Genomic DNA, 13,683 nt, shown 5'->3' with positions numbered 1-13,683 from the left:
TATAGCTGCCTCAATTTCATTTTGTCTACAGACTGTCTATACACACTTTATAGACTAAAGTCTATAGCTGGCTCAAATTTCCTTTTGTCTATAGACTGTCTATAGACACTTTATAGACTGAAGTCTATAGCTGGCTCAATTTCCTTTTGTCTATTGACGGTCTATAGACTCTCCATAGCCTAAGGTCTATAGCCGCCTCAATTTCCTTTTGTCTATAGACTATCTATAGACTAAAGTCTATAATTGCTTCAATTTCCTTTCGTCTATAGACGGTCTATAGACTCGCTATAGACTAAGGTCTATAGCTGCCTCAATTTCCTTTTCTCTATAGACTGTCTATAGACTAAAGTCTATAACTGCTTCAGTTTCCTTTCGTCTATAGACGGTCTATAGACTAGCTATAGACTAAGGTCTATAGGTGCCTCAATTTTCTTTTGTCTATAGACTCTCTATAGACTAAAGTCTATAACTGCTTCAATTTCCTTTCGTCTATAGACCGTCTATAGACTCTCTATAGACCAAGGTCTATAGCTGCCTCAATTTCTTTTCGTCTATAGACGGTCTATAGACTGTCTATAGTCTACGGTCTATAGCTGCTTCAATTTCCTTTCGTCTATAGACGGTCTATAGACTCTCTATAGACTACAGTCTACAACTACCTCAATTTCCTTTCGTCTATAGACTGTACACTATAGATAGTCTACTGCCTATAGACCAGTCTATAAGAATCGTAGTTTTATCTAACAATGTTCGATACACTGACTTTCGACTAAGTCCAGAACAATGTCAATTTCTTTTTCCACTGCATGTTGAGGGGACCTGCATCTAGTGACCGCAACTATGTCGGGAGTCCCCCACTTCCTTCGCTATTGCGGAAATTAAAAAGTATTGCGTAATGCCATTACAACACCCTCCTGTATATTATTTTCAGGAGCCTTGACAAGCTCCTTTTCGTTATACCGTGACGTATATTGTCAATACAATTACATATTTAATGCTAACAAGTAAGCCGAGGAAAGGCAGCCGTTCTTGAAGTAAGGGCGCCCGCAAACTGTACTACATCGAACGAATACGCTGTCCCTTAAAGGAATTGCTCTACACAATTCCATTTCATCTTTCGATCGTTACTGTTCAACGCGCTGAAATCAGAAACATTTCATCAACGGTTCTACATTTCTCTTTAAAACGTCCTGAAAATAAAGGGGGAGATACGGGTGTGAGAATTCAAGAAAGCGCCCATCCCTTAGAAACATCTTAGATTAATCTCAAAGAGCCTGGTCCTCTGTGCGATTAACATCTGCCATTTCTACCTTTGCAGTTTGCATTCACGTGAATAAGTGCGGCGACGCAACAATCACAAAGCCAGTATTTTTTCATTCCTACCCTTGCACCTGTTGCTTCGGAGCCGATGACACGCTGATGTGGCGCATATCAGTTTTCTAAACACAAACACACGCAAAAAAGACGTTATGCTATGCAACCTTATAATTATTATTTGAGATTTGTACCACATACTATTCGGTGGGAGATGCGGCGCGTATACCGACAAGAAGTTAGATTTAGGTTCTGTTTTCACGAAAACAATAAGATTTTTAGAGGGTAAGCGAAGAATTTAAGCTTACAAACCAATTGCCTTCTGTGGTCTTGGATATCAGATCAAGCTGCACACGGCAAGAGTGCGAGCGATAAAGATACGACCGTGAAATGGGTTTCTGTTTCACGTTTTACCCATTTTACTGCGAGACGGCGGAAAATCATTCAAGCTGCAAACAACCCTGTGCGTGGCTGCATCAATGGCGTTGGCGCATGCGTTGGCGTGTTTTTCGCGGATTGCGTGTTCTTCAAAATCCAGCTTCATCGTCCGCTTACCGTAAGTCTACACTTTTATATTTTATTCATTTGGTCTCCTAAACAACTCTAAGCAGAGCTGTGTGTGCAGAACAGATTATGTGCGCAGTTACAAACGTCCTATCTTCGTTTCTAAGGCGGAAGCCGTCGGGTTCTCGACCAATGCCGCTTATCTCTGTCCCGCTGTCTTTACTAACGCGCGGAAAGGCAGTCTGTGCGATGACCTTGATGATAAGCCGCTCCTCGCGAGCTGTCTACTAGATTTTTCGTGTTTCAAGGTAGATGCGCGGCCAGAAATGTCCTTTAGCCTGTGAATGACGGCCGAAATGGAACTGTGTGTTAGTTAGCGCCGTGTGAGCTCAATTTACTTTGCACCTCCGAAAGGTACTTACATATAGTCTCGTTCAGTGGTAGATTACAGTTATTTTCTTATCTTTGTGTTATCGCCTGTCTGGACCATGGAGTGCTGTTCTTTTTGAGGTGTGCATTGCTTGCTACGTATGGACACTCCCTCGGTGCGCGTCGTGGACGCCGACGTTTGAGCGCGAGACGTTTGTCAAAGTTGTATTCAAGCGGTGCTGGAGGAATGCTTGTAGTGTGATGGGTGAATAACATTCGTTGCCGGCGCGAATCGCCGGCGTGCTCAAACACCGCGAAGAACCCACGAGCTCCATCCCATCTCCCCTTCGTTGCACACGTATGGATTCGTCCGTGTCTGTCATCAGAGCCGTTGGCCGCCGCTGCTGGCTTGCGGGCACTTCATTTTGAAAGCTGGGTAAAGGTCGGCTCGACAAGAGGTGGCTTACATTTCGTTCCGAGTGGTTCGTTCATGAATCCCGCTCACGCGTGCACAGATTTCTCGAATACCATTTGCGCGAGAGGCAAAGTATGTTTCTGATTTCAGACTGCTACGTTACGAAAGCGCCGATGTGACTCGCCGCTTATTTGCGCCTAAAATTAAATTAAGCTCTCGTGTTAATATAGCTGCGCCTGTTGAAGGCGTTAATTGTTTCATTGAAATACTTCCTACTTTGAGCACGTTCAATGCTTTCGCTGATTTTTCTAGCAGCGTTGGGTTAGGCAGCCTCCATGCAAGAAACACACCTCTTTACTGCGCTGTTGGAGCTGCACTTGAAGGAAAAACTAAGTGAATTTCAGACGGTATTATCGTGACAGTAATTTGCTGTCTCAACGCCGCGACTGCTTTTGAAACGGCGCAGCTGCAGCCTCTGTGTGCTGTATTAGTTTTCTGAATACTGAGTGCGGCATGGAAGCGCTGCAACCCGCTTGTTTCTAACAGCGCCCGCAGATGTATGAGTATGCTGTTCCGTCTTTGTGCTTCAAGTTATAGGCGCAAATCTGTGGTGAACTGGTTGCTTCTGCCTGCTGGTTTTGTATAGCTTGTGCCCGTTTGAGTATCGGCTTACGTACACTCGGGCAAATCTTTAACTGGCTTAGGTGTTGCATCGCTAAATGCACCTTGTAAAAAGGCGCCTTTTTTCTACACTGCTGGCATATTCATGTTGTAATTTGACGCGTGAGATGGCATTTCATTGTTTCTTTTTTTTAATATAATGTTTGAGTGGAGTACTTGCATGTTTAGATCAAAGCTATCAGAAATATTCATCGTCTGCCGCTACGAAGAGCCGAAACAAGCGGAATACGCAGCAATGGTTCTGGTGGCGCATTTGCACTAATCTGGGTTTGTCCGCCATGAAAGGAGTGGTACTTTACTCAGAGGATGAGGCCATATGGACCAGATCCATTGCTGCGTACGCCGCTTGTTTAAGCTGTTCGTAGTGGCTACGAATGTTTCTGATAATGTTGATCTAAACACGCAAGTACTGCACTCAAACATTACATATGAACAAAAAGGAACCACGAAATGACATTTCACTCGCTAAATTACAGCATGAATATGCCAGCAGTGTAGCCGAAAGGCACCTTTTTTACAAGGTGCATTTAGCGATGCAACACCCGAGCCAGTTAAAAATTTGGCCGGGTGTACCAGGCTTAATTCACGCAGGGTATTCTGAAGCGCTTCTTCTATAGCGGTTATAAGAATAAATGCTGCAATATTCTCCTTTTTGGATCCCTGTGTAAGGTGCACTGAATCTGTATTTTATGGAGGTGGCATTCTTAACAGCTCCTTGCGAGTCAATGCAGATATGTGGCACAATTGTTCGAAGTCTTCTGTTACAAATAGTGTAAAAAGATTGCCATAAAGAGATCAGTATTGACTGTAACAGTATTGCCATACAGAAATCAGTATCAGTACTGGATTCAGAGTAGAGTGCTCCAGGGATTAGGGGTCTTTGTTACAATGTTTTACGACGACACTTATGATCTGTCGTGTATTTACTGAAATGATTGAGCCGGCGTGATAGCTCAGTGGCTATCATGTTCGTATGGCGACCTGAAAGATGCAGGTTCGATTCCGACCTAGGCAGTCGCATTTTAATAGAGGCAGTATGCTAAAGGCCTGTGTACTCTGCACAGGTGACCGAAATTATTCCCCAGCCTTTCACTTCAGCGTCTCTTAGCCTGTGTCGCCTTGGGTCTTTGAATCCCATAAAACCAAACCAAAAGATCAAGATTGCCTTTCTAGAATGGCATAGCCAGGATATGCCTTGCATTGTAAAGCACATGTGTAGAGATGGAATGGGAATTTTTTTTTTGAGTTCCTCTTATATTATTTTTTCTTTTGTGCTGTACAGGTGAACATGCCCGGATGATTTACTGCAGACAACAGGCCACAAGGATGCTTCTGAGGAAACTAGCCGGACTGTTACTTTCAACTTTTATGTTACTGTGGTGCATTCTTATGGTGCATGTATTGCATATTCCCAGCCTGGATAGCTTGGAAATAAAGTAAATTTGTAAGTATATTGATTGTTTCATGTGTGAACTCTGTCTGGTGACCGTTTTCAATGATTGTAGACAGTCTATAGACAGTCTATAGATAATGGTCTACTAATAGTTTAGTAGACAGAGGTGTATAGACTGTCTATAGACAAAGGTCTATAGCACTCCCAGGCCACACACCTATAGAATGTCTATAGACAGTCTATAGACATATGTCTACTGGACCAGTAGACTTTTGTCTGTAGACTGTCTATTGACAGTAATCTACAGGAAGTCTATGACCATAAGTCTATAGGTCGTCTATAGTCCGTCTATAGACAAGTGTCTATAGACGGTCTATAGACAGCTCTATAGGAAATGTATGACCATAAGTCTATAGATCGTCTATAGACTGTCTATAGACCTGTGTCTATAGACTTCCTATATACCTATAGACTTTCAGTAGACATTTGTCTATAGACTGTCTATAGACAAAAGTCTACTAAAAGTGTATGGCCATAAATCTATAGACTGTCTATAGACCAGTCTAAAGGATTTGTCTATAGACAGTCTATAGACTTCATAGACTAAAGTCTATAGACAGTCTATGGAGTGTCTATAGAAATTTTTATAAGGGAGCATCGCGCCCTCGTGCAGTGGCCAGCGAAGCTGACCTGTCTGCTCCGCCGCGGATTTGAAACGCCCTCGTGGCTTAATCACGCCCTCGCCCTCGTGGCTTATTAATCAATTGAAATCATGCGCAGTAACGGTGTCCGATCAATTACGTTGGTTTTACCCTTCCGGTACTGTGTAAATTGACAATGAAATAGACGCTTCATTTGCAAACACCGCTCGCCTCTCTTTTTTGAACTACTGGGCCTAATTTCTTTAGTTATTGAGCAGCAGACAGAAGAACGTTAACACTGTATCTGACTGCCTGCTATCGGCTTCATGGCGCTGTTTTAACGCGACAGCGTCAAAGGCCCCGGTGTCCACGCCGGCGTTTTGAGCGAGAAATCATGGGCATGGGTCTGGCAGGTGGTTCCCAGAGAGCAGCCTAGGAGGCGGATGGGCCGCCTTGGTCACGTGTCCTTGCTACGTCATCACAACCTTCCCACCGTATAGTGATCAAACTGCTCACTGGCAGCTAAATAAATGATTGGTAGCTCGGGAAGCGCAACCTGGGTCCCACAAGGCCCATCGCTTAACCCCCGCACCACTGGGACAGGAGGGTTATGAGGACTCCCAGGGATCTATCAGTGTAAAATAGTGAATGCCCTTCTGCATATATGGGAATCAACCCGTCATGCTATCTCGTCGTACTCTTAAAGCTAAGCTTAAGTGTCCCCTCCAATTTTTTTTTTACGCGACAGCATTAAAGGTCCCGTTCGGTCGGCAACCCAGCGTCAGGATCGTTGACACAATGGAAAATCCTGATTGGTCAAGAAAATAGTGGAGTAGGAAAGCAATTTTGCTGATGTTAAAAAGAAACTGTGGTCAGTCGAAATCGAAACCGTAACTGAGGAACGTGCGTTAAGTGGGATATATAGAGGCCTTGTACGAGTACCACCAACCCCCCAGCAGGCAAATTACTTAGAGGACCACACAGGCAATGAGGGTCACTAAATATCGTCAATAAATAATGTGGAAGATGATGTGCAATAAAACAGTTTTGATTTCAACTATTGTGTCGATGTCTGTGAAACGGTGCGCCAGGGGACACCCTAGCGACCGTACGGACCATTTAACGCTATCACGTCGTACTCTTACAGGGAACTGAAGCTTCCCACTTTTTTCTTGTCAAGTAAGAATCTTTAATCACGTAGAAATCGCCATCCTGCATTAAAACTAACGAAGCAGTTACCACCAGTAACGGGAATTGCAGCTTCAAATTGGCTTGCCCGCAAAGCTGAGGACTCGCGTCTACGTCAGTCTGCACAGATGTTGGGGGCGCAAGCATTTCTCTACCTCGGGACGTGAGCGATCTTGTCGTGTAGCGCGTTTGATGTCGCCTTTCCTCGCGCGTTGATCTCCGTTTCCAACGGCCGCATGCTCGCGGGCTTTGGCCTCCTGATGTCAAGCGTCCCAAGCCCTTACCTGCCTCCTGGCTGCATCTAAGGCGGTCTAATGGGGATGCTCGCATTGCTCTGTGATATCAGCTGCACGTCTATATAGGTCTTCGCAGACTTTGAGGTCGCCTTCGCAATCTTACGAACACCGTAAATATTGTGTGTACGCAGGGCCTAAAGTTGAGTGGCTTATGAAGCAATTCCACAAGGTGTTTGCAGCCAGGAGGCTAAATATTCCTAGCGCTTCACGATATCACATCGAACAATGCACTACTCTGTAGCGAAGAAAAATGTGTCTTGGTGTCACAACCGCCTGCGCCACCCAGTGCGTGGTGCCCTTCCTCCCCTCCTCGTGTTCCCCTTTCCCCGCAACACTTTTTACTCGCTTTCCCTCTATCTTCGTCGCGTAAGCCCAGGAACAGATGCTGTATCGTCATAACAGCAAAGGGTGCGTTAGAAGCTTTCTCACTGAAATCAACACAGGCTTGCGAAAAAAAAAGAAAAACGGTTAACAAACCTCTTCTTACCCAGTGCTTGCCCGACAGCAGGGAGGAAAAACTAACGCCCGCTTTCATTTCTGAGAAGATTGGTTACCACTGCACGATGTGGACTGTGCGGCTACACCGGGTTCCAGAACTCGTAAAACGACATGGCTGTCTCCCCCAAAGGGAAGGTCTACTCGTTCGACCCCTGCTGCTGACCGAGTTGCACTCCCAAGGCGGGCCCATTAGCTGCATCGACCACAGTATTGCCGCCTACGGCCACTGCGTCTACATGTGAAGGAGCTCCTCGGACATAAGGTCGCAGATTGGTGGCTCATACCGGTTGTATACCCTCGCTATGACATGGAGCCGCCCGGAAATGTGCGGCCAAATGCCGACACTGAGCATCTTCTCTGCTTGTGTGCTGCGTCAACGGATGTACATCTTTGATTTCTTGGACCCGGAATCCTCACACCGTGTATATTATCTTGACCTTGAGAACCTGACGTGGCATAGCGCTCCGACCAGTGCAGAGGCCCCTGCTAGCCGCTGCTTCCACACGGCGTCCGCAGTCGAAACACGATTGTATGTTTGGGGTGTCCAGGCGTTCAACATAGAGGTTGAACGCCTCGCCAAAGAAGTCTCTGTTAGCCTACGATAGCGCCCACTCCAAATTAGTAAAACGAGGAATAGTTTCTCTTTTCATTAGGTCGGCCCTAGAAGAATCTTGTCCACACAAGATGAGTGAAAGCTTCCAGTATCAGATCGGAAGAGTTATGTCAGCAGGTTACCCATCGCAACTGGTCACCAGCGTGTCTGAAAGCCTCCTTCAAAAATTGAAGAAACCGGGCTACAAGCGTGACATTAGAAACAAACCTGTGCAGGTCTTACCTTACCTGCATGGGTTTTCGCACAATTTGAAAAAAGTGGCTTCTAGGCAGGGAGTGCAGCTGATTTTTTCAGCCCCCTGCAAACTGGCAAGTTTATGTCCGATGGTATCAGGAAAGCGGGTCAAAAAGGCCTGTACTGTCAAATATTAAACAGTGTTCGCAAAATGCACCACTACTGTGGTAAACGAGATCCTTTTGACGTGTGGCAGAGTGTATGTGGGGCAAACGGGACAGTGTTTCAATGAGCGTGCTCGACAGCACAATGTGATCCTAAAAAGCAAGACGGGAAGCAACCTAGCTATACATTGTGGCAGGTGTAAAGATTGTTGTCCGAAATTTAACGAAACCAGGTTTCTAGCCGGGGCAAAAGAAAAAATAGAAAGAGAAATAATTGAGGCTTTTTATATTCATCAAAGAAAGGACAACTGCGTTAGCACGCCTTCTGTTCTCCTCACCAGAAACGAACAAGCTTTTTTGGACGGTTTCGTTTAGGTGCCCTTTCGAAAGTCCGCTTGCTTCCTTCAAGAGGTTTTATGATTGTTAAGATCTTAGCGTTGGTTGTTATCCTTATTCATAATCTTTCAACCTGTGCTGTCATTCACACTCGCAAGTGTTATCAACCCTGCTTTTTGTAATAGTGACCTCCTTATGACTTGTGCTGTTATCACTCGTCCATCACCGCAGTTGTTTTTAGTTTTTCGGCTACGTACACTCACCCTCATGCAGCTCAGGTGCTATAAAAGAGCGCCTGGTTACGTTTTCCTGTTATTAAATTTGGATGTTGCGCCTCTTTCCTGTTCTATGTTTCCTTCCTGTTTCGTCTTTTTTTGGCGTACGACATTCTTTCAAAACATAGAGGTCATCGACTTTTCAACTATTACTGTTAGCCTCGATCTCTGTTGAGAGGTGTTTAGCTCACCGCGAGTAATATCCTGTCAATATTTAGAACTTCGAACACAAAGTTGCCCTCGGCGCAGTGGCGTAACAAATTGTGGCTATTTCGGCGGGTTACTTGTAATGGATCTGTTGCTTTGCCTGCGGGCTATTCGAAAGCGCGCTTATTTTGGCGCGGTGTGAGCAAAATTTACAAGAGAATAAAGGAAAGGATAACTCACGGGATCAAATGCCCTTGACAGGCCGATTTGTGCCAGTGCAGTGGTTCGTGTGCGCCACTGCAATATCTCAACACCTTACGCATTCGTCTTAAATTAAGCAACATGTTTGAAGAGGTCCAATCAAAGCAGGTATTGCAAGCTGTAGCCAACTTGAGAGAGCTGAAGTGAAAATCTTACAAACAAGGTGAGAAAACGTGAGAGCTTCGTAGCCATCTGCCAATCGCAGTTTTTCCTTTTGATGAGTGCCTGGTATTAAGAGATTAGGACTTCTATCAAATGAATGCAGCAAAAATCGAACATCAATACTGGGGTTAAAATTTCGAATAGGACAAGTGATAAAACAGATTCAAATGTCTTGTAATACCCCGGGGCAGGCCCCGGGGTTTTGCAAAGCGGCAATCGACCAAATTCGCCGTCTACTTCACCCAAGGTTAAAGAACCACTTATTATCGTGCACACATTTTCAGGAAGCACCATTATCATAGACAGAAAGCGAGCTATTTGAGAATCAGACCACGGTACCATCAGGGTACTCAGATACTATTACGCCCCTGAGCGCTCTGCGTAAATAACATGAACAATGGTATGAAGATGTAATAACTGAAGGACAACCAGCGTAAAGGTGAACAGCGAGGGAACAAGACATGCTAGGACAACAAGGTCGCCAGAATGGAAAAGAACAGCTAATACGAGTACACGCAAAGGTGCGGGAATGAAACATAATATGCCAAAGTAGATAGAGGAAATGATAGAGGTAACTGATGTGAGGGGGCTAAGGCCTCGTCAGGCTTCCAAGCCTTTAGCCTTATGCCACCCGCAGGGATTCATCTGTATTGTTTCCTGCAAATAAAAAGCAAATTCAATTCAATTCAAAAAACAACAAGCAACCGGAGTGCAGGCGATTGGGAAAGAGTAAAACATAATATACGGGATGTGAAAATGGAAACAACCATGACGAGAGGGTAGCAACAAAAAGCACGTGGATAGGCGGAAAGAAGAAACACGGCAAAGGAATAAAAACATGGCCTGAAATGGTTACAGACAAGCAAGGCGAAAACAGCGCGTGAAAAGTAGCGAAAACGTTTACCATCGGCTTGCCAGAAAAGCGATTTCTTTCGGCAGGAGCGAAATAGACGGCGTGCCGACACACTTGTCACTGGGTCTAGTACTGTCAAACGCTTTTGCGACCACCTTTTTTCTATTGTGTTTAGTTAACAAAATGTCATGTTTTCAAATACAGGTTTGCAAGGAACCTTTTCTTACCCTCACTCTTACCTTTAAATCGCTTACAACGGTGTCATAAATGGCCTCCTGGACTATTCTGTATTTGCAGCCTGTGTTCGCATGACCCTTCACGAAAACATATACCACTCTGTTCAATGTAGAGCTGTCGGAATTGAGGGTAAGTTTCTGCACGACTCTTGAAACACACTCGTGAAATTCTTATCGTGTTTCTTGGAACACTGTGGTCTATTCCTCTTTACATTAATCGTCAAACGGGCACATACTGCGAAGTTTACACAGCGGAGAGAAAACAATCTTGACCGCTTAACAGCTCACCACTTCTTTTGATGTTACGTGAAACGCGATGAATGTAGCGCATAAACTCCACCGCTTCTTTCTTGGCAGTCTCTTCGCGCTGTAGTTGCTGATTGCATCTCTTTTTCTTTTTTTATGATCAGAAATTTTTTTCCAGGGCGTTTCTGGCGTGTTTTCTTTCTTTTTATTCTGTTTTTCCTTTTCGCCCATACAAACGCTTTATGTTCTTACCTTCCCATCTTCCTTGCTTCCATTTTCACATGTCATATAATGTTTCAGTCCTCCATCGCCTCCTTTACTCGGCTTGATTGTTTCGTTTTTTTTTACCTAAAAGGCCCCGGTTGTGGGGCATTACATGAGGGATGGGCGGATTACATGCAGATTATATCCAGATTATACCCCGGACCAGGACGAATTTTTCTTTAACTACGAAGTTTCTGAGAAAGCTGTATAGCTTTCCTTTGTAGCCGTATGGCTGCGCTCGGGTGGATGCCAATGAGTAATTACTCCCTTATTACAAATCTACTCCACCTTTGGGGATTCCCCTAAACATTTGACCAACAGATTATATAAAGATTACAGAGGACATAAAGATTACAGGATACATAAAGATTACAGGATACATAAAGATTACTGATTACATAAGGATGGCCTCAATCTTTTTCTCGAAGTCGATGAAGTTGACAATGAGTACGGCTTCCCACGCCAGATCGTTCCAGTCCCGATATGATATGACAAAAAAGAACGTGAATGAGATGTAGTTCATGCAGCGGGTTGATATACGGCCTTGATGTGGTTGTTGCGGCTAGAAGGACCATGAGCTCTTGATATGATATATGATCTTAAAGGCGAATGATAAAACTTCTGGAATAGGCATAGTCGAGATATTTTTCTTCTAGTTTCAAGGTCAGGCAAGGTAGCTCTGGATTTCCCATTCGCCATCCGCATAGGCTATCACATTTTATTCTTTCATCTTCGCCTTCACTCTCGATTCTGGTGAATTTTTATGGGACTAGGTCATCTGTGGCTAAATAGCCCCATGGCACAAAGTTGCTTTGCCTATTCAAGCTGGTGTCACGGACACATTTTCCCATTATTTCGCACCAGCCATCGTGGGATGGCTTGTCGAGAATGTATTTGGCGTGCGCAGTGCACTGGAGCGCTCTCGCATCAGTGTAAATAAGCCGTCCGGAAACTTGAAATACTGCCCAGGATGCCATCGATTACCTTCAATACGATCTCCACCTGATACGATCAGTTACACAAGCTTTGAAGAATTCAAGCGGCTAATGTTGACGACATAGATACCGATCGCATGCTTTCAGATTGAAATTAGAATGTATATAGGGAAAAAGAGAACCACAACTAGCAGGCTATAAAATCAGTGAACCTTTAAAGCAGCGTCAAAGCGAAAGCTGACATGCGGAAATAAGTGATAACTGCTTGGCTTTCTAAAGTCGTCGCAAAAGAAGCAAGTTGTTTCCGGAAAAGAGCTGCAATCGACTCCTACCGCCACATATCTCTATCTACTATCTGCTTTGAAAAGGATGACCAGCAGTGGCGACGCGAAAACCTAGAATTTATCATGAGCTTGAAGCCAAAGTGACGATAATGCGACTTGCTTGAAGAAACGACCGGGTTGCAGGTGAATCGATTTCAGTGAATAACTCTTCTTTCAGAAAATTTGTTCCCTTTATTATTTACGAAAACGTGGCGGCCCCGAGCGACATGAATGTAAACAAAACACTAGCGACTATCTTGCTTGCGCGAAAATAGAGTACTGAAGGAAGACGTTTTTTCCGCGTAAAAGAAGTGCTTATTTCTGCGTCAAGTAGCTGCGCCGAAGTGTCATCACCACCGTACCACCAATCTGGTTTCGCCGAAGGCACTCAATTTCCTTGAGATTAGGCATCTACCACCGACTACGATCGGTGTGAACAGATAGCCTCCACCTCTTCTCTAATGAAGCGTGGCAAGGGGCGTAGATCCAGCCGCGCGTCAATCACTGCAAGTAAGCACAGGTTCTGCAGTGTCGGTGCCAAGTGCAACACGTGGAGATCCGTCAGCGCCCTTCGCTCCTCAGCAACCTGCCTCTCATCCTGGTTGGGTGCCGGCCCAAAGCCGCCGAAGATAAACACTCTTTCACCCATCACTGAGCAGCCATGCCAGTACCTGGGAGATGGTGGTGAGCCATAGGTCTTGACTTCGGTCCAACGCGACGTCACGGAGTCGTACTTGTGCATATCTGCCAAGTACGTCTTCATCACATCGCTGTACCCTCCGAAAATGTACAGCTCTTCGTTGAACACGAAGGCTGAATGTCCTCGCCGATACACAGGGGGGACGCCTTCAAGCTCTGGGCGCACCCAAAAAGAGGTGGTCGTTTCAAAATAGTATAGGATGAGGGAAGGGTCTGCTGGGCTGCCGCCGAACACATACATGCGGGTCCCGATGGCAGACGCAGGTTGGCAGGCACGTCGAACCGGAGCCTCTCCGCTGGTGGGGACACGATGCCACTCCAGGGTATCCAAGTCAAGGACCCGCATATATGGCGAACGAACCCAGTCACTTAACATATATTTGCGGTGACCCACAACACAAGCTGTGCTGCCGTAAATCGATGGCGACCCCTCACCGGCCACCTCCGGGCGGCTGCATGCCATGGTGCTTGTGTCGAAGCGGTAAAGGACACCCGGGGCTAGCCAGCTGGGCGGGCCGCCCCACAGATACGCGAAGTGGCCGTACGCTACAACTGTCTGGAAGGAAATGTTAATCAGCCCGCCGTCGGGAAGTTGCGTATGCACCATATCCCATCGGTGCGATGCGGGGTCGAAGATGAACACGTGGACCAAGTTCCATGCCGTGTGGGAACTGTCGAACGAGTAGACCTTGCTGT

General features: G+C 45.5%; 1 long non-coding RNA gene across 1 annotated transcript; it reads left to right on the top strand.

Moving 5' to 3' along the window:
- The first annotated feature begins 1,000 nt into the window (after positions 1-1,000).
- LOC149357054 (uncharacterized) lies at positions 1,001-4,734 on the top strand. Its single transcript, XR_016289863.1, has 2 exons — positions 1,001-1,870; positions 4,566-4,734. It is a non-coding gene; the product is annotated as an uncharacterized LOC149357054 (long non-coding RNA).
- The last annotated feature ends 8,949 nt before the right edge of the window (positions 4,735-13,683 follow it).

Source organism: Amblyomma mixtum, chromosome 3 (assembly GCF_055824585.1).
Source record: "Amblyomma mixtum isolate Tamu chromosome 3, ASM5582458v1, whole genome shotgun sequence".
Lineage (NCBI taxonomy): Eukaryota > Metazoa > Arthropoda > Arachnida > Ixodida > Ixodidae > Amblyomma > Amblyomma mixtum.
Note: the sequence above shows the minus strand (reverse complement) of the source record. Positions and strands in the feature narration are given on the sequence as shown.